General features: G+C 42.2%; 1 protein-coding gene across 2 annotated transcripts in view; it reads right to left on the reverse strand.

Moving 5' to 3' along the window:
• KCNQ5 (potassium voltage-gated channel subfamily Q member 5) overlaps nucleotides 1-19,478 on the reverse strand; it is a 1,862,282-nt gene that overhangs the window by 259,146 nt on the left and 1,583,658 nt on the right. The window lies entirely within an intron of this gene.

Below are 19,478 nucleotides of genomic sequence, written 5' to 3' on the forward strand. Positions count from 1 at the left end.
TATGTTCAGCATTTGGTTCTGTTTATATTCAGCTGTTGGTCTACGTTCCATGCTATAGTCTTTGGCAGTTGTTCTTTTGTTCAACTGGCTGCCAATTGTTTGGATCTTGGGCTCTGACTGAATGTAATCTTTTAGTCTTCAATGTTTGTATTCGACATTCATTGTTCCTATTACATATTGGTTTTGTCACCACATATAACCCACACACAGGCACTCCACTCAGTGGCTCCCCCACCGTTTGTTTGAGTCTCCCACCCTTCTCAATGTAAAGAATTCAACACTTTGCAAGACATAGTGACCCCCTTCTCAGGTGGGATCTGCGCCACGACATCATCCATGTGTTGCTGCCAAAATACAGCCAGCACTAACTGGCATTGCTTCCCCCCTTGAGAGCACTTCAAGGCCTGGAGACATATGTGCCCATATTTATTCTTTTTTAGCGCCGCATGTGCGTCATTTTTTGTGTCGCTTTTGCGTCAAAAAGCGGCGCAAATGCGGCGCTAAAAAAGTATAAATAAGGGCCATGGTGTATGTGGCTTGTATGGTAGCCATATTGCTGTTGTCATTGAGGTGGAAGGGACATCCATGCGTTCATCCTAACAGCGTCTGTCTACCACATTTCTCAGTTTTTAACAACAAACAAGCTGCTCAACATTTGCTGAGCATGTAAAGCTTTCTCTTTTCTTGTGACCTACTGCATATTGCCTGAGGAATTTCTTGAGTTAACCAACTGATGATGGTACTGCTCAATGGATACCGTTTAGCTGTTTCACATGACCCTACCAGCCATGCAGGGTGGCTTTCTTGATTTCTTAAGGAGACACCCTTGCATGGGTTGGGAGACGTGGATATGACTTTTTAAAACTATATGTTGACCAATGATTGTTATTAATTTAATTTTAATAGAAAAACTACTTTGCTTAATTTTCTGAGTATGGAAAACAAAGATGTCTATGATGATCTTCCACCCTTGCTTCATCCTACAGGCATGGGTGTCAGGGATTTAGAGACTTTCACAGAGGCTTTAGATAGACACAGGCAAACTAAATATCAATATGGAAAGATTTCATTTTCTACATAACATCAAATGGTTAATGAATCTGTAGACTAACATTTGGATGCTTCAGGGGTTTGGCTCCTGGTTATGACTTTGGCAACATTGTGAACCGGTACATTCAAGCTATTAGTTGCAGCTCAAAGTAAACAAATCAAAGAACAGTTACTCAAACATCCTACTTTGGAAGAAACTGCTGAAACTGCCAAAATTGTTAAACAGTATTTCCTCTTGTAAAACACTTAGGCCCTTTTTACGAACCTGGCGGTTTCATGACCACCAGGTATGCAGTGGCGTTCAGACTGCCACTATTGGGGCGGTCTGAGCACCATATTAAGACCACGACGGTCGTGCCCCGGTCGGACCGCCTGCACCACCAGGATTAGTTGTCCCAGCAAACTTGTGGTGCTAGGGATTACGACTTCGTTCTCCACGAGCGATTTCATGGCGGTAGCAATGTCATGGAAAGGCTGGCAGGCAACGGGTGCAGGGCCCCCCCGGCCAGCACCATCGTAAGGTTCACTTTCTTTGCAGACAGTGAACATTGCGACAGGTGTTGGTGCACTGTAGCATTGCCGGCAGCTCTATTACGAGCCAGAGACAATATTGTAGGCCGTTTCCCGCTAGGCCAGCAGGCGGAAACTGAGGTTCCACCTGTTGATCCAGCGGAAAATTGTAATGGGCCTGGCGGAGAGGTAGCCACAATGGCAGCAACCTCCCCGTCGGAATTTCAGCGGACGGGCTTTTCCATCCAAAAAAAACGTAATGAGGCCCTTAATGTTGACAATTTATCAAATGCTGAGGTGACCTCAGTTTTAAGTAGGTCCATGGGGATAAGAATGATGAAAAAAGTAAGGTAAATGACTTCAAAATGTGCAGGTTAATGCAAATGTCAATTTGTCTACAAATAGGTGATGTCTGCCCTCATAGAAAGTGTTTTATATGTGGGAAATTGGGACAGTTTTCAAGTGTGTAGGTATGAAGAGTGGTGAGTTCTCCAGAGCAATAGGTTGTCTCTTAAGATGATCTGAATTTTAACTTAATTTTAAGCATTATTGGGGATCCTCATGTTGAGATGGCAATGGGTCAAGGTGACCAAAGTGGAGTGGTGTAGAATAGTTGTTAGTGCGAAAAACCTACTAATTAAATAAGCATTTCAAGCGAAGGGCTTGGGGTGAGTGTTAAGGCAACAAGACATTGATCATACATGTCAAACTACCAAAATTAAGATTGATGTGTTTGGAATTGGTAGAGAGCCCTACACATCTCCCAGTTGTGAATTTAACATTTGAGATTCAGGCTCATCAAGAAACCTGTGGCATTGAGATTGTATAGAGATCTTCAATCTGTTAACAAGCAGATTGTCATAGGCTGCAAGCTGGCTATATTGGCAATACTCACAGCTACAAATATCTTTGTTTTTTTCAATATAAAATCTCAGTACAATCAGAGCACACCTGCTGTCAGTTCTAGGCGCATTATCACTATTATTTGTCATGGTGGGGCATTCGGATTGATGAGAAGGCATTTTACATTGGCCTCTGATGCATCTGTGTTTGAAAAATCTATGCATGCTTTATTTACGAGTATTGAGGGGGTGGTGACTTTCCAGAATAATATTTTGGTCTTTTTTGGTTCTCATGAGACATATTATAAGAGACTTGAAATGGTATTGTCGATTTTGCAATATAACAAAGAGGGATGACTTTACAGAGGGATTACTGGATGTTTGGTCCAGTGAGCTAGAATATTCTGGTTGCAACATTTCTGTAAGCAATATTTTTTTTAAATATAATAAAAAAAAAAAAAAACAGCTATTGAGCAAGTGGGCCAATCAACCAACAAGACCAAGTCAGAGTTTTTTTAGGCTCTTGGTTTGTTATCATCTATTCCTTAATGGAAGCATCATTAAGGGTATGTTTTAAGAATAGTTCCAAAATTATTTGGTTGGAGGAACAGGATTTGTTTTTTATTTTCTTAAGGCTTTACTTCTCAGCACTCTCCCTCATACAGTGAACAATAATTTGACTGTTTACTTTTCCAAATTCAGATCATAGTAAAGGTCCAGGTACAGATTATCGCCCCTTACAACTGTCAAGTGGCACATAAAGCAACACATCACCAAATTGAAACTTGAACGAGGGCAACGTTTACCTTTAATCCAATGCAAGTCACTGATAACAATGGGCTGTAGGTTCATCATGCTATTTCTGTTTCCATCCCCCATACTCCACCAAGGTCAACTGATAAATGAAAAACAAATCGTACCTCTCCTTCAAGGACTTGCACATGGACTCTCTGCTATATGGAATCCTCACACTCTCCAAGTCCCTTGAGCCTACATCAGTTGTCAACACACTCCTCAAAGTACCTAACAGTGCTAGTAAAAGTCACGCAGGCTTTAATGCGCGATTCAAAACACAACCCTCCAAACCCAAACTGCCAGTATATTCCTACTTGCAAAACATCTCAGAGATCAAATACTCCATGTGAGAACAAGAAAAGGAGACTGATCAAGGTCCCTGGTGTCCTCACCCAACTCAAAGCACTCTAATTATTTTGCAGCTCCCTCGTCACCACATCTAAAACAACCTTTTATGAGGCCACTATTAGTGAAGCAAGCACAGAAATCAAGTGATTTTCAAGGCAGTCAAACACTTAAGAATATAGGTAACTGGCTGTTTTCTTTCAATCGTGCATAGTCACAATAAAAAATACTAGCTGACCGCTAGAGATCATGGTGCCGGTGGACTAAGGGGGTCATTCCGACCCTGGCGGTCATGGACCGCCAGGGCCGGGGACAGAGGAAGCACCGCCAACAGGCTGGCGGTGCTTCAGGGGCAATTCTGACCGCAGCGGTAAAGCCGCGGTCAGAAAAGGGAAACCGGCGGTTTCCCGCCGGTTTTCCCCTGCCCCAGGGAATCCTCCACGGCGGCGCTGCAAGCAGCGCCGCCATGGGGTTCCGACCCCCTTCCCGCCAGCCTGTTGGGCTGGTGGGAACGGGTGTCGTGGGGCCCCTGGGGGCCCCTGCAGTGCCCATGCCACTGGCATGGGCACTGCAGGGGCCCCCTAACAGGGCCCCATTAAGATTTTCAGTGTCTGCAAAGCAGACACTGAAAATCGCGACGGGTGCCACTGCACCCGTCGCACACCAGCAACTCCGCCGGCTCCATTCGGAGCCGGCTTCATCGTTGCTGGGGCTTTCCCGCTGCGCGGGCGGGCAGCCTTTTGGCGGTCGCCCGCCTGCCCAGCGGGAAAGTCAAAATGACCGCCGCAGTCATTTGACCGCGGTACGGTCTTATGGCGTTCTCCGCCCAGCGGGTGGTGCCCGCCGGGGTCGGAATGACCCCCTAAGTGTGGTATACTTCAGTTACAGGTTCTGAAAAATTAATATCAAAATTGGGTCAATGTCAATGTGCAATGCAGAGATTTGCACTATAGTAAAAGGAGAAATGAGTATGTAACATATAGATGCAAATTAGTAACAGTTATTGAATAATCAAAATTTTAATTTGACAGACAATATTTTCTTTAAAATAATTACATTTTGTACGAACCAGAACATTCAGCTCGTCCTTGGAAAACTACTGTGTCTTTCAGATTCTGCAAAATTCCAACTTAAAAAAATAAAAATAATATGACCAGTGAAAGTTGTCTACAGACATTTCTCATAGCTACAACAGTGATTTTTCCAAGTGCAAATCTTACTGTTTGATGTGTATTAGGGATAGAATGTTGACTTCACTAGAGTCTTCAATTGTTTAGGAAAACACTCATTCACTGAAATTGAGTCAAAATGTTGGTCCAGCCACGGTAGTTCAGCTGAAAATACCTCAAAATATGTTACAAAAACATATTTTTTTAACACGACCAAGGTAAATGTCTAGGAGCCCACGGTACTTTCCAGCCACGTTACATTTGTTCCAAGGTTGTCCTGAATAGGGCATTGCTGTGGAATGCTTCCACAAGGTGACTAGGCCACTATTGTGTGGAATGATTTGTAAGTCAACAATGCTCCTGCAGGCAAGAGAAACATGTAGCTTCATGTATCAACTGAGTCTGAGAGGCGGGGGTAGGAGAGTATATCTAGGAGTTTAACGGTATATTAAGGACTTTTTGTGCCCTGTGATTGGGAAGAGTTGGATGCTTGTCTATCTCAAAAAAACAGGATCTCTGAGGCTGGCCTGAGGACAGAGAAAGCAGAACGACATTTCAAATCAAAATTATGTAAATGAAAGAAAAAATGTATGAGGGAATGCATACATATTTTAGGGAGCGGCAGGCACTAAACTACCAATTAACAAATTAATAGACAGAAACATATAAATGTCCCTAACATTTATTGTGACATATCAATAATTTTGTGCACATAAGTTACATATAAAATGTTCCCGAGTATGGTATTGGAAATGTTCTATTGTTTAGGTTTCTGGCACAGATATGTACACATATCGTGCTTGTCACATTCATGTAGATCACTTGAAAAAAGACATAGAATGAGTGTGAGAAGCTGCTTCAGTCGGTTGTTGAGAACGAGTTATCTTGCATGGTGAAATACATTTGGGTTGGAAAGTGCTTTAGCATGTCCTTGACTAATAGATTCGATCACACGTTTCTGACTGCAATTATTGAGAGGCAAAACCTCTCTCATGGGGTTTTGTTTATGTGATAATGATTCACAATACAATGTGTAAATTGATTTGTTTATATTTTTTATTCTGCTACGTGCCTGAATAGTGTGATTTTTCTAGCTGTTCTTCTGAATATTACAAATGTATTTGTAAATGGTTTTGGCACACTAAGTCAGGATCAGATCAGATGTTGAGCCTGCAAAAAATCACTATGGTAGAAAAACCACTTTATTACTTAGTGGAGGGGTCCTGAAAGAAACAGGTATGGACTTGCTTGGGGTTAAGCAATCCTTTCAGTGCTCTAGAAGGAGAGAAGCTTTGCTAACATTTATTATAACTTGCCAACCAAAAGGCTAGAGCAAAGACAAACGCACCTTCCTTGTAAGGTAAATATTCAAAGGCTAAAATGGGAGCACACAGGAATAGATAAGTCCCCAACCCCTAGAACAATGACTAAATACTTTCATATTCACCTCACAACCCCCTCCCTGATCTACCTATTCAACATTCATTCAACAAATGTGAAACCAACAATCACTCCTTCACTCAGTTGACAAAATTAGAATTCACAAACTCAATAAGGCAATTATACTGTCCTCACCCCCAAATCTCCACCTTTCCTCAACAAAGTAGGCTGCATTTGTCTCACTCACTAACCCCACAAACATCCTCAATCCTCTAAAGGCTACACCTACTAAAATTCTACCATCTTTCATAATGAATTCCCTCTATTAGTGATGGCCTCACTCTACGTGCCATCACTTTTCTCTGTCAGGCACAATCAACAGAGAGCATATTCTTTGTCTGGTGGAGAAATCTACCATGGACCCAGCTGATTTAGCTGACATCCTCTCCATCACTCACCTACTTCGCATTAGGAAAATAATTGAGAAATGTTTAGGGACAAGTGCAACACAAGTTGGGTGTAGTTCTTTTCGATGAAGAAAATTCGAGAGAGAACAATCTGAATCCGTTTGACCTGAATTGGGTGACTATTGCTTTATAAGGGCAGTAGCCAGTTAGCAACTTATCAAGTCTGCCCTCTGCAAAGATAACATTTGGAGCTACTTTTGCTTATGAAAGTATAAGTCTCACTTCACAATTGTTGTGCAGTTTCTAAAACACTTCCAAAAACATATCCAGATTGAAAGACTAAGCGCCTGATTTAGAAGTCGGCGGAAGGGAATATTCCATCACAAACATGACGGATATCCCATCTAACATATTACGATCCCATTCTATCCTATGCAGATCATAATATGGTGGATGGGGTATCTGTCACATTTGTGATGGAGTATTCCCACCTCCCTGCCGAATTCTAAATCAGGACCTGAATTAGCCCAATAGAGTTAGTTGTCTGCTGTGTTTTTTTTTATTTACTGTAACTAGTATTCAAAGAATCATTGTAACAAAAGAGCCTTTTCTCAGCTTCAAGTCATTAGATAAAGACAATGCTTAATTTGAGCCAGTGGTTGCAATGAGGACACCAGCGCTCATTTTCAGGGACTGGCACTTATTTTTCCTTATGAAGCTTTGAATCAGAGCAATAGAGAGAAAACCACAAAAGATAGAAAGAAGAAGTTAAAGACAGACAGAATAAACAGTGACTAAGGGAGAAAGCAGGAAAGAGTGAGACAAAGAGGAAGGGAGTGACTGGCAGTGGGTATATGTGTCACGAAGTGGAATCAAGACTAAAAAAGAATGGTAGTCGAAAACCCAACCTTCAATAGCTCCAAGCCTCAAACTTCTGAGCAAAACCTTTGGTCCCTGGCACCTATTATTTTACAAATTAAGCACTGGATAAAGTGCAACTCCGCTGTGGCTCACTTTTGATAGCTCAACAGAAAAATGTACCAGCAGCAATTTTATTGCCCAGAGAAGACGCATGTGGGGAAAAACCTTAAGAAAATAAATCTTTAAATATAATCCACTTTCAAGCAAAAACTGAAGTAATAGATCTAGAAATAAGATAAAGAAACTGAGAAAAGAAACATAAGTAATTGTGATTGCAGCCGCTTGAGCTTAAGCAACTGGGATACTTTATAGAAGTACATTACCCAATGTTTTAGGCACTATTAACTTATTGACAGCCAGGTATCCTATTTTCAGAACACAACATGAATGTCGACAACTTATCTTAGCTTTTGGACTGCAAGTAAGGGGTGTCTCCACTTTCGGCATTGAGACTGGCTTGTCACCCTGAAATCCATAGTTGAAGAAGTGAAAACATGTCATTCCTATTTGACGGCTGAAGTGTTGTGAGACTAGGTGTGCTAAGACCAGGGGTGGCTCCTCCATGAGGGAGAAGGAGCATCGCCCCCCGCCAGAAGTAGCAGCTGCAAACCTTTTCAAGGGGCGGGCCACAGAATGTGACGAGCACTTGATGGGAGTGCACAGAGCACTCCCCTCAGAGCGCATGTGTGTTTGGTCAGCCGTCTCGGGGTGGGGTAAACACACATGCGCAGTGGGCTCTCTGCTGGGCTGGAGAGAGCCTGCACAGGCTCCCAGTCTGCCTAGGGCACTCCCAGCCAATCCTGACACTGCTTTGAGCAGTGTCAGGATTGGCGCAGGGCAGGATGGGAGCCTGTGCCTGCAGAGGACCAGATGGAGAGACAACGGTGGCAGCAGTGTTTTTTTTAATTATTTGTTATTTAATTTTTATTCCCGACCCCCCCCATCCCCGCGGCCTGCCTCTTCTGCTGATCGCGAGCTGCGACTGGCTAAGACCCTTGTGGTTCTGGGTGGATTTAAGAGAGAGATCACATAACTTGCTGGGAGGTGTTAAGGTGTGGTTATTAACAGTAATGACTTAATCTGGGACTAGTGTGTGATCCTATGCTGAGGAATAAAAACATCTAATCTAGAGCTCTGTCTGTGGTGTGTTTTATTGCATGCTCTTGGGCTGGGGAGGATGCTACAACTGGCGACAAGTAGGGGATATGGGCTCCAAAGAAACAAGGCTGCTTTCCCTAAGAGTCCCCAATGACACAGCAAACTGCTTGTACATGCCACATGTGCTCAGTTCGATGAGAAGCAGGTCAGAGTTGGTGTGTGTGGAATCGAAGCAGAGCTCCAGCCCTTATACGGCCCTCAAAGAAGTTGAAGGTCCTGTGGGGGAGAGCATTCGTAAGGCCCACCAGAATCCACTGACAAGGCTGAAAGAAAAAAGACTGTAGTGTAGCGTCATAACACAGAGTCATCAACAAAACGCCAAAGGCAGTCACAACCAAGTACAATGCAAAAAGCTAAACATAATGATCAAGTGTGAGAAACAGATTTTGTCAAGAAAGAGGATGACGATCTATGACCTCAGCTTGGGCGGGACGACTCAAGTGCAAGCAACAGTGTCCGCCATCTAAACAGCATATACTCTCAACAGTGGTAGAAAAGAGCATGAATTATGATGCAGTTGTGTTTCTGAAAATACTACCGCCATTCAACACTGCCAAAAAACAGAATATTAGCACCAGGTAGACCACATGGATCAATCGAGACATTAGATGATTTCATTGCTGCCCTAAAAGAAGTAGGTGATAAGAAAATCATTAAGTATTTGAAGAACCTTGCCAGTGATGGAATAAAAGAAGTATTGAAGTAAATCTTGCAGACTGATGCAATATCGTACCGTCAGATCAAAGAAACACTGAATACCAGTTCAATCTGATGCCAAATGTTGACTACGAAAGGTACAGTTTGAAGCAGGACAATGATGGATGAATTAGTTGAGAAACTTGATGTGCTAATCAAACACTGTAAGTTTAGTGATTTTAAAGATGAAGAAGCCATACGCCTTAGAGTCATCAGTGGCTGTCTGTTAGGCTCTTTCAAAAGCTGCATGTTGAGAGAGTCGCTCAGTTTGGAAAAAATACTAATGGGTGGGAGAGCCGATGAAAGAGCAGACCGACAAGCTGCTGAAATGGAACCTGGAACTGAGAAAAATTAATCAGCATCGGTCATGAAAAGCAAACACAAGTACCAGGCAGATACACGCAAGTTGATGTCTTCAAAGAAAGAAACTTTTTTTTTCCAATGTGGGTTTTCATATCCCACAAAGGTAAATGCCCAGCCACAGGACAGGCATGCAAAGTGTTTGGAAGAGAAATCCACTTCATAATGGTTTAGAAAGTGAAAGAGAAGCCAAATATGTCATAGCAAGAAGAGAAAATGCACGTCGGAAAAATCCTGAAGCGTTCCCACCATTTGCACAAGTCCAAAAAGCAACACTACTTACGACAAGTAGAAACAATACAAATTCGATCATCGTTTAGCTCATCCTGCAACAGCTCTTGAACGTCATTATCAAGAGCAAGTGAAGAAGATGGATGTGCCACGCCTCAACCCGTCAAACACGAAGGTATACACGTGGGCTGCTTCCAAACCATTGCAAAGTCAAGGGTCATTCACAGCAACTGTGCAATACAAAGCAGTGTCCATGCAAATGCCAATACACATACTTAAAGGAAATTCATTCAGTGCATTATTAATGACAAAGATATCAGACACACTCTAACTTAAAGCCCAACTGTAAGTTTTGTAATCAAAATAGTAAAGATGTCTGGAAATCAGATGAAGTCCAAATCTTTTATTGGCAGGTAGTGGAATCAATTCTTGAAATACACATGTTCTTTCTTCAACAGCCTACAAACGTTTAATCACAACTGTGACTTTTTCAAGGCTGTGAAAGTACATGAAAAAACATACAATATAAAATCTAAAAGTTGACAGGGATTACAAAATAAAGACATAGGTACACACAGTCCTTGTGAAAAACAATACCTTCATGAAAAAGCCAAGTGATCTCAAGACACACCATGAGAGATGTGGATCTTCAAGTCATGCTCATGCTTTTGTATAACCAAGAAAGCCCAAACACCAATGTGCCAAATTTGTGAGATGCATGAAAGTTGGTATTCTGAGTGAAGACACTTCAGATCCCACATAAAAAATGTGGTTCCCTAAAAATTGGAAGGTTGAAAAGAAGGAAAGAAGAAAGTAAAATGTAAAAGAAGGCGGACTGGCCTAAAAAGATTTTGAACAACTGGCCCAATCCCAAATCATGTAGCTGCCTCAAAAGAGAATGCATAAAAGCCTGAAAACACAAGAGTGTAGCACAAACCTTATGTAAGAAACTTGAATGACTCAATCCATGTACATCCAAGTAATTTAAATTAAAAACATCGATAAACAACCTACCAAAAAAACATCTGTTAACACTAGGAATGATATGTGGAGTCCCACTGAAGAAAGTCACAAGGATGTCAGTATCCAAAATCAGCTCTGTTCAGTCAAGATTCCAGAATTAGGGTTGCAATTGTATTAACAGTAGAGTCAATAATCTAAATTGCATAATGAATTACATAACCCAAAAACTGATTGAACAGCAGACCTACCAAAGAAGTCATCTTCCGGGTAGGCGATGTGTTGTAAGAAATATGAAACATCTGACCGAGCCTTGGGCTGCAAATATATTAACAATATAGTCAGTAATCCTGATTAGGCAATGTTTTAATAACCGTAAAGTTGATTCAACAGAAGACATACCAATAAAGTAGTTCCTCAAAGTAGGCAGCGCATTGTGAGAAATTTATGTAGTTTATACAAGAGGCCCAGTAGTAGAAATACTGTGTGACTCTGAAAAAAGTCAAAATAATTAGTGTGAATAAATATGCTGAAAAGGAGGTAACATCAATGAGCGAGAATACCTTGAACAATGTAAAGACATAAACAAAACATACACTAAAAAAAGTCTGTTACTGTGGTAAGTTCTTAGAAAAGTGATGGTTCAAAGCAGCATAGAGACCATGATAAGTCCCCACCTAAGTCACAACTGAAAAGACCACAGATTAGCTCAAGTGTAATAAATGACAATTTCTAAACAACCTATTGCATCGTTCAGCAGTAATAAACTCTATGAGCCTTCACATAACAAATGACAATTACTAGACCAACCAGTCGCAGTATATAGCAGTAATAAATACTCTGTGCATCTCTAATGCCAGGCACGAGTTACTAAGAGACTTGTTTTAAGACACTGAGAAACTCTAGCATTACCATTACCAAACACTAAATATATTAGTTTCATCATTATTGTAGTATTATACTTAGAGGTGCGACATAAAAATATGGCATATGTTAATATGAGACCTGACCTGGGATGCTATGTCGTAGTCCAAGCAAAATGTTCACAACACTACCAGCCCGAGGCCAAGCAAGACATGTTTAAATGCCACTACTGTGCTACTGATGTATTTAATTATTTATTTTTATTATATAATCCTACGTGGATTGAGTCATTCAAGTTTCTTACATAAGGCTTGTGCTACATTTTTGTGGTTTCAGGCTTTTACGCATTCTCTTTTAAGGCCACTACATGATCTGGGATTGGACTGGTTTTTCAAAATCTTTTTAGGTAAGTCCACCTTCTTTTACATTCTTCTTTCCTTCTTCTCACCCTCACGATTTTTAGGGAATCCCACTTTCTACGTGGCATTTGAACTGTCTTCACTCAAAATACAAGCTGTCAGGCTTCTCACAAATTTGGAACATTGGTGTTTGGGCTTTCTTGGTTATAAACAAGCATGAGCATGACTATGAAGTTCCATGTCTCTCATGGTGCTTCTTGAGATAACTTGGCTTTTTGATGAAGATACTGTTTTGCACAAGGACTGTGTGTATGTAGTTCCTTATTCTGTAACCCTTGTCATCTTTAAGATATTATATTTTATGGTTTCTCGTGTACATTCACAGCCTCAAAAAAGTCACGGTTATGACGAAACACATGTCGACTTTTGAGGAAAGATCATTTGTATTTCACAAATTGATTTTGCTCCATGTCAATAAAAGATTCAGCCTTCATTCAGTTTCTATGCATCCTTATTATTTGGATTACAATACTTACAGTTGGACTTTAAGTTAGAGTGCATCTAGTATCTTTGTGATTAATAGGTCTCAGTGGAAACTCATTGGTGCCACAGATTCTCATGCCTTGGGTAGTAGGGCAGAAATACCGACACACACCATATTGACCAATGTTTTTCTGTACATTACTTTACGCATTACTATTGTTTTTCTGAGAATGGGAGGTGTGATAGTTTTATCACTACTACCTGTTTGTTTGTTCATCCAGTACGTGCCTGCTCAGTTTAGCCACTACTGTTGACATGAAACTGATATCTCTCAATTACAATCTGCACACTCACTGCAAAATTGTGAGTCAGTTTCTGTCATCATTTTATGGCCTAGAAAGACTTAAAACAATGAGGGTGCGACTTTGCATTAACAAAGACATTCACTCTGTTGCCCAGCAGCACCGCAGAATTGTCTTTCATTTGGAAGAAGCTTTTGAGAAAGAATTGAAAACGTTAATGAAGCATGACATCATTGAGCGCTCAAGGGGTTCTCTGCTGTGGGTATCGCCGACAGTATTGGTGCCAAAAAAGGACACTGGAGATACAGTGTGCATCTGTGTTGATATGCGGCAGGCCAACAACAATCAAGAGAGAAAGGCATCCTGGTCCACATATAGCAGACATGATCACGCAACTGAACTGGGCCAAAGTCTTCTCTATTCTGGACCTGAGATAGGGGTACCACCAATATGAGCTGGAAGAGAACTGCACGTACATCACTACTTTTTCGACTCATGTTGGTTTATTCAGATATAAAAGGTTGAGTTTTGGAGTGTCGTCAGTTGCAGAAATATTTCAGGATGTCATACTTCAAATAATTCAACCTGTCATGCAGGCTTTTAACTACAGTGATGACATACTGGTGTTTGGAGCAACATGAGCTGAGCACGACAACGCTCTTACAGAAGTGTGCTAATTGCTTGCTGATGCAGATCTCATTCTGAAAGCAGTAAAGTGTGACATTCCTAAGAAAAATCTTAAATTCTTTAAGCACATATTCTCTGATGGAGGAATGGCTCCTGACCCAGACAAAGTGCAAGCACTGTTACCTATGTGCCCTCCACAAGATGTCTCCATGCTGCAATACTTCTTGAGCATGGCCAGTTATTGCTGAAGATACATTTGTGACTTTGCTACAGTGAGTATCCCATTGAAGGAGTTGATGAAACCAAATGTCCTTTTTCAGTGGTCTGCTGAATGTGCCCAGAATTTAAAAAAATAAAATATGTGATTGAAAATGCAACTGAGATAGCCTATTTTGTCCCCAAGTTACAGACTGAGATTAGTGTGGATTCGAACCCCGTAGGACTGGGGCAATTCTTACTCAACATAATGGTCATCCAAATGCTCAGAGATACACTGTGGCCTATGCCATTCAAAGCCTGTCTGACGCAGAATGTGCCTGTTCACAGTTGGAGAAGGAGAATTTGGCTGTAGTGTGGGCCTCCGAACATTTTCATGTGTTGCTGTAAGAAAAATGTTTCAATATCATCACAGATTACAAAGCGCTGCTCAATATTTTTGGAACCTGAAAACCAAAATGCCCCCTTGCATTGAGAGGTGGGTATTGCGACTGCAAGAGTACGACTATCTGATTCCTTTGCAGCCTTGCATCAATCCATGGTAAGCCCCTGCGATCTTTCAAATTTTCCTTGTTTTTATGCAGAACACTGTTACATAATAGTCACCTCTGTGCCCTTGAATTACACGCCCCTTGGTCCCTTCCCCATCCAAGTTCCATGTTTGCAACAACCAATCAGGTGTTTGGCAAGTGGAAGTGCCTGTACCTAAGATACCACAAACAATGATATAATAGGTTCTCCCAGTATCGTAAATAATGATAGGACCAATATTCCAAAGGCTTTGCTTGTGCCTAATATGGCAATGGTATGTAGAGGGGCCTCTTTACCGACTCCTGTTCAAATACCCATGGTAACTAGAAGAAAATAAGAAGAGTGTTAAGAAGTGATATGGTGAATTTTAGAATATTCTTCCGTTATCATTAGTGCGACAAGTTGCTGTGGCAAAGATGGTATTCCTGACCCGCTGCCTCTACACTATGCAACACTCCTTCCATACCCTTCCCGGGGTGACATTCTGACATTTGCATACCTTGCTGATGACACTCATTTGGAGGGAGGGTAGATGCAAGATGGCCCAGGAACATTTGTACCTACCTATGTTGGAGGGTGGCCGGGCGGTGCCAAATATGGAGATATACTACTTCGTATCCCATCTCCAACATGAGGCTTACTGGCTTGACGATGCAGGGAACTGGGAGAAGACATTATTGGCAGACGAGGCCATAGCGATACTGCACTTGCTGCTTTCTGGTGGCAGGGATTTGACCAGAGTGCTGTATCTTATTAAGCATACGGCTTCTCTGTGGGAATGGTCTGTACAAGTGGTATTGGGGAGAGCGCCATTTGCCTGGGAGTTCAATTTTTGGGACTTACTTGCTTTCTGAACTTTGGCACCTGCAGCGGATTTTGCGGTGTGGCGAGAAGGGGGATGCGAGATGCTGAGAGACCTTTATCCTAATGAGGAATTTATCACTGTTGCGGCAGCAGAGGAAACATTTGCAGTGGGAGATGGGGAGTTCCTACTATATGCAAGAATAAACAGTATAGTCCAAGAGCTGTAGACCACCAATCCAGCTACTCCCCCGTCCTCTCTTCTATTACGGGCGTTATTAGAATTGGGAGGGACGCAACACCTGGTCTCATACTTATACAAAGCTATGCTAACTGACAATCCCAAAACCCAGTTCCTAGCTAAATCTGCATGGGAGGAAGAGTTGGGGTCTCCCATTAAGGAGGTGCTGTGGCCAAGATATGCTAACTGATTCGCACTGTTCCTTGCAATCCGCATTTTAAACTAATACACTTTAATTTTCTCCATTGTACCTACATTACTCTGGTGCAGAGCAGGTGTGACCCCCTCCTTTGGGGCTGAGAGGCAACACCCCATCGCCTTTTATGCCTCAAGAAGAGTATCTGTCAGGCTGAGCAAAGGTCTGCCTGACAGACAGTCTTCATTTTCAGGTCAGGCAGCCAGGAGCTAGATATGCACTATTTATGCAGGCTCCTGGCGGCCTGAGCTGAACTTTGCTGAACTGAGGAAGACACAGCTTCTGTGGGCATGACCTCTTCAGCGCAGCAAAGGTCCTTGAGACCCTCCCCTTCGGTGATGAGGGATAATGTCACTCATTGCCTCTGACGTGGACGCTTCAGTTTTAAGCCCTGAAGCACCCAGAGCAAATGTTAATCAGTGACACCTTGTCACAGAGTGGGGTGGGGTCAACAGTCTCACTGAACCCATCCCACTCTGTGACAAGACTGGGTCTGCTGTGTTCCTTCATTGGCTGACTTAAAGTCAGCAAATGAGGAAAGGTAACAGTCCTAACCCTCAAGGGATCGAGGGGGTGCCACTGATGCCTCAAACACACAGCATCATTCCTTCATTTGACCTGGCACTGCCTACCAGGTAAGGCATTCTGGGGGGGCTGTGGCACGCTACCTAGAGACCACATGTTGAATACATATTCAACAGAACCCCATGAGTTGTATATTGGGCTACATAAAGCTGCGCAGTGGCAGTAAGGTGGAATATAAATGTACACAGCTGACACTACTGCTAGCAAAATGTATGGATGGGCCAACCGGGCCCAAGTAAAGAGAACTAGAAACGGATGTGCTAGAATAGATGGTAGCCAATGAGGTTCATCTTAAAAGATGTACGTGGGATGATAGGGTTATGAAGGACTTGCATGTTTGGGAGGCATTCCTGACTAAGTTTGAAGGAAGGGAGGAACAGACTCCGGTGGACTCCACAGAAGACGAGGGTGGCACACTGGTAGAGCAGTGACTGAAACCTCAGTGGTATGAGGAGGGAAGTAGATGCGGATAGAAATGCACATGACACCTGTAAAAAGTAATGGCCCAAGAATTGTGATATTGTATATACATATATATGTTTGTGAATTGCATGTCAAACTGGCAGTGATCTTCTTTATTGTATTGGGTGTTGCAATGTTTTTGACAACTGTGCATACTTCTATGCTGGAAACCATAAAAAGATTCTTTAAACAACAAAAAAGAAGTGGTATGGTGTGCACGTACCATACAAAAGTAAACCCAGTTGGCCTTGGCTTGTCATGGCTTCTATGTGTACTGGGGAAGATGTGCAGACAAAAGTATCTGATAAATGGATGCTGCAGAAAACAAAGGACAGCGTTCTTTTCTGTAGCATCCATTTAGAGATGCGTTTGTCAGCATTTAGTCCCCAGTACCTCTGGGATGCTTGCTGACAGATTATAAAAACAACCGCCATCCTGATATGGTGAACTCATAACAGAGTATGTGCAGTACCGTTCCAAGATGCCTGCCTTGTTTATAATCAGTCAACTAGCAGTTTAGTTTCATGGCAGCAGTAAGGAGTGCATTTGCGAATAGATTTCAGAAGCTAGCTCTAAATGATGGAAATATGTCGATATTTGAATGGATCAGAGTGGCAGCGTTGGTTCACATGAATCATGTTTTTTCCAAATACCCATTCACTGAGTAAATGGTTGAAATTACAAGAACCAGTTCCGGTCCAGACTCTTATATGGTCACCTGATACCCATAATTTCGGTAATGTGTGGTGTTGGTAATAAGGGACTCTAATCATTATCTCCAGCTAGCCAGGTATATTCCTTGCTGTAATCCCACCAACGTGAAATCACACTTTTTAAAAGAGGGTCTCTGGAAACATACTTCAAAAACTTACATTATATCAAGCAATCCAATAATGCCAGTACTCAAAATTTTGAAATCTCATTTTGTGCTCACCCTTAGAGTGGTCTGCATGAGAGCCGCAATTGACTTTAGTGAAGTATCTCAGTGTATGTATAAGGTCGTTTTTCGACTATACTTAGACTGTAATTAGAATGAAAAGTAGAGATATAGATGGTGAAGCTTCTCCTAATTTATCCCAAAGGGGTCTAACCGGCGCAGAGTACTTGTTATGCAAAAGGTACTTATAAAGGTCCTTTATTGAGCCTCTTTGCTCAAAGCAATGTTGGCGTAACACAGCACACTTTATTGGCCCTCTTTGCCTCAAAGCAATGTTGGCGTAACACAGCACACTGTACCTAACTACGATAAGGCATGGAGAAGCATTACTTGCTTAGCCTGACTAGTGATTAAAAGTGTCCAAGGCCTTTCCGTCTTTTCATTAAATCCAGTCAGTTTCTGCAAACACAGAGAGTCACTGGAAAGCTCCTGAGGTTGCATAATCTATTTAGGATTTATATAGTGATAGCATGCAGCACATGAGTTTTTCATGTTAACACTGGGAAAAGGATATGGTAACTCTGGGGGTAAAGTATTTTGCACTAAAATGTGTAACCTGTAAGGCCTAGGTTTAAATCTTGGCATGGCCAACTGAGACTTTCATCTTTTTTAGTTCAATACAATCTACATAGCACTATCAACTATTATCTCAGGCACATATGATGCTGCAGCCTCAGCACCTATCGCAGGCCTGAGCTGAGGTGCTTAAAGATCATCAGGTAATGGCAGAGGCACAGGTTTGCTCTGTACTTGTGCTGTGAGTGTGTGTAATGCCCTATTTAGGCAGTGTCACTCCCATGTCAGGTTGAGACTGACCTATAAGGAGATCAGGCAGTGCCCAATGGGCTCATCTGATAGGTCATTGTGCAGACCGTTTTTTTTGGGCTGTTTGTGGGCCTGTTTTATGCTGTGGATTTCCCGGATATTAAAAGAAACATTTCCTTCAGCAAGCTCAAAATCATTTAGTCTTACATATCTTGAAAAACACCTAGACTGAGCATCTTTACAGGTTCAAAACTGTCCCAATTTGCAAACATGGACCACTTTTTTAGTTTTCCAATACACTAATAAGGGCCACTTTTATTTTGGTGTCCGGGCATAGTTTCTGTCCCCGCACGATCCAGTACCATGTTGTAGCTGTTCTGCGTGCTTGAGTGGTGGGATGCGGTTAGCCATAATGCACTGGTTGTGTGTGACAGAAGCTGCTGACTGTGCTGTTTCAGGGATGGTTACATGCGGACCGTTATGCATCTTTTCTGTGACCCATCTTGTGCCTCTTTCTGTCTGTTACAGTGCTGCTGCTCCGCAGTTCAGGGGCTTAGCTTGGTCAGTGAGATTGGAGGTCTGTAAGCTTCAGAATTCCAGACAATCACGCTGGCATATAATGTTAAAATACATTGTACGACAAGCAGGGCTCATAAGAGGGCCTTGAACGGCAGTGGAAAGGGAGAAGACCTAGGATTGGTATAAATACTAAGTGAGAGAAATACAATATTTTGGAAAATAATCAATATTTGTAGAGCTTTTAAAACAGAGATGAGAGAGAGTGTGTGTGTTTTTGTTATTGTGTGCACGCACAAATCCCAGGAGAAATCCGAAAGACACCTCACCAAACCCAACTTAAAACTGTACCCAAATATTTATAAGAAAATACATCTATTAGGGGGGAATGTAACACCCCAAACACCCACTGAAGCTACGTCCTTGCTATTGTGCCTGGTTTGTGTGCATAAGAAGGCTTGCATTGCTGTCTTAAATGTACCGGTTCTGTGTGTTTAAAAAAGCTGACCCCTACATACAACGCAACACCTGTCCCGTGCGTGTAAGAAAGTTACACCTCAGCTGTCGATGCTGCACCGGTCCTGTGTGAGGGAAGCTCGTGTGACCGCTACCCGGTTCTGTTTTTATGGGCGAGCACAAGGCGCTCCATCCATTCTGTAATCTCTCTTTGGGCTTCAAACCACGCCCATGTTACGTCAGTCACTTACATTGGTTGGTGGGCTTGCCTTTTAAAATCTGCTTGTTTCATTTGAGAAAGGCATGCATACGT

Source organism: Pleurodeles waltl, chromosome 5, assembly GCF_031143425.1.
Source record: "Pleurodeles waltl isolate 20211129_DDA chromosome 5, aPleWal1.hap1.20221129, whole genome shotgun sequence".
In the NCBI taxonomy this organism is placed as follows: domain Eukaryota; kingdom Metazoa; phylum Chordata; class Amphibia; order Caudata; family Salamandridae; genus Pleurodeles; species Pleurodeles waltl.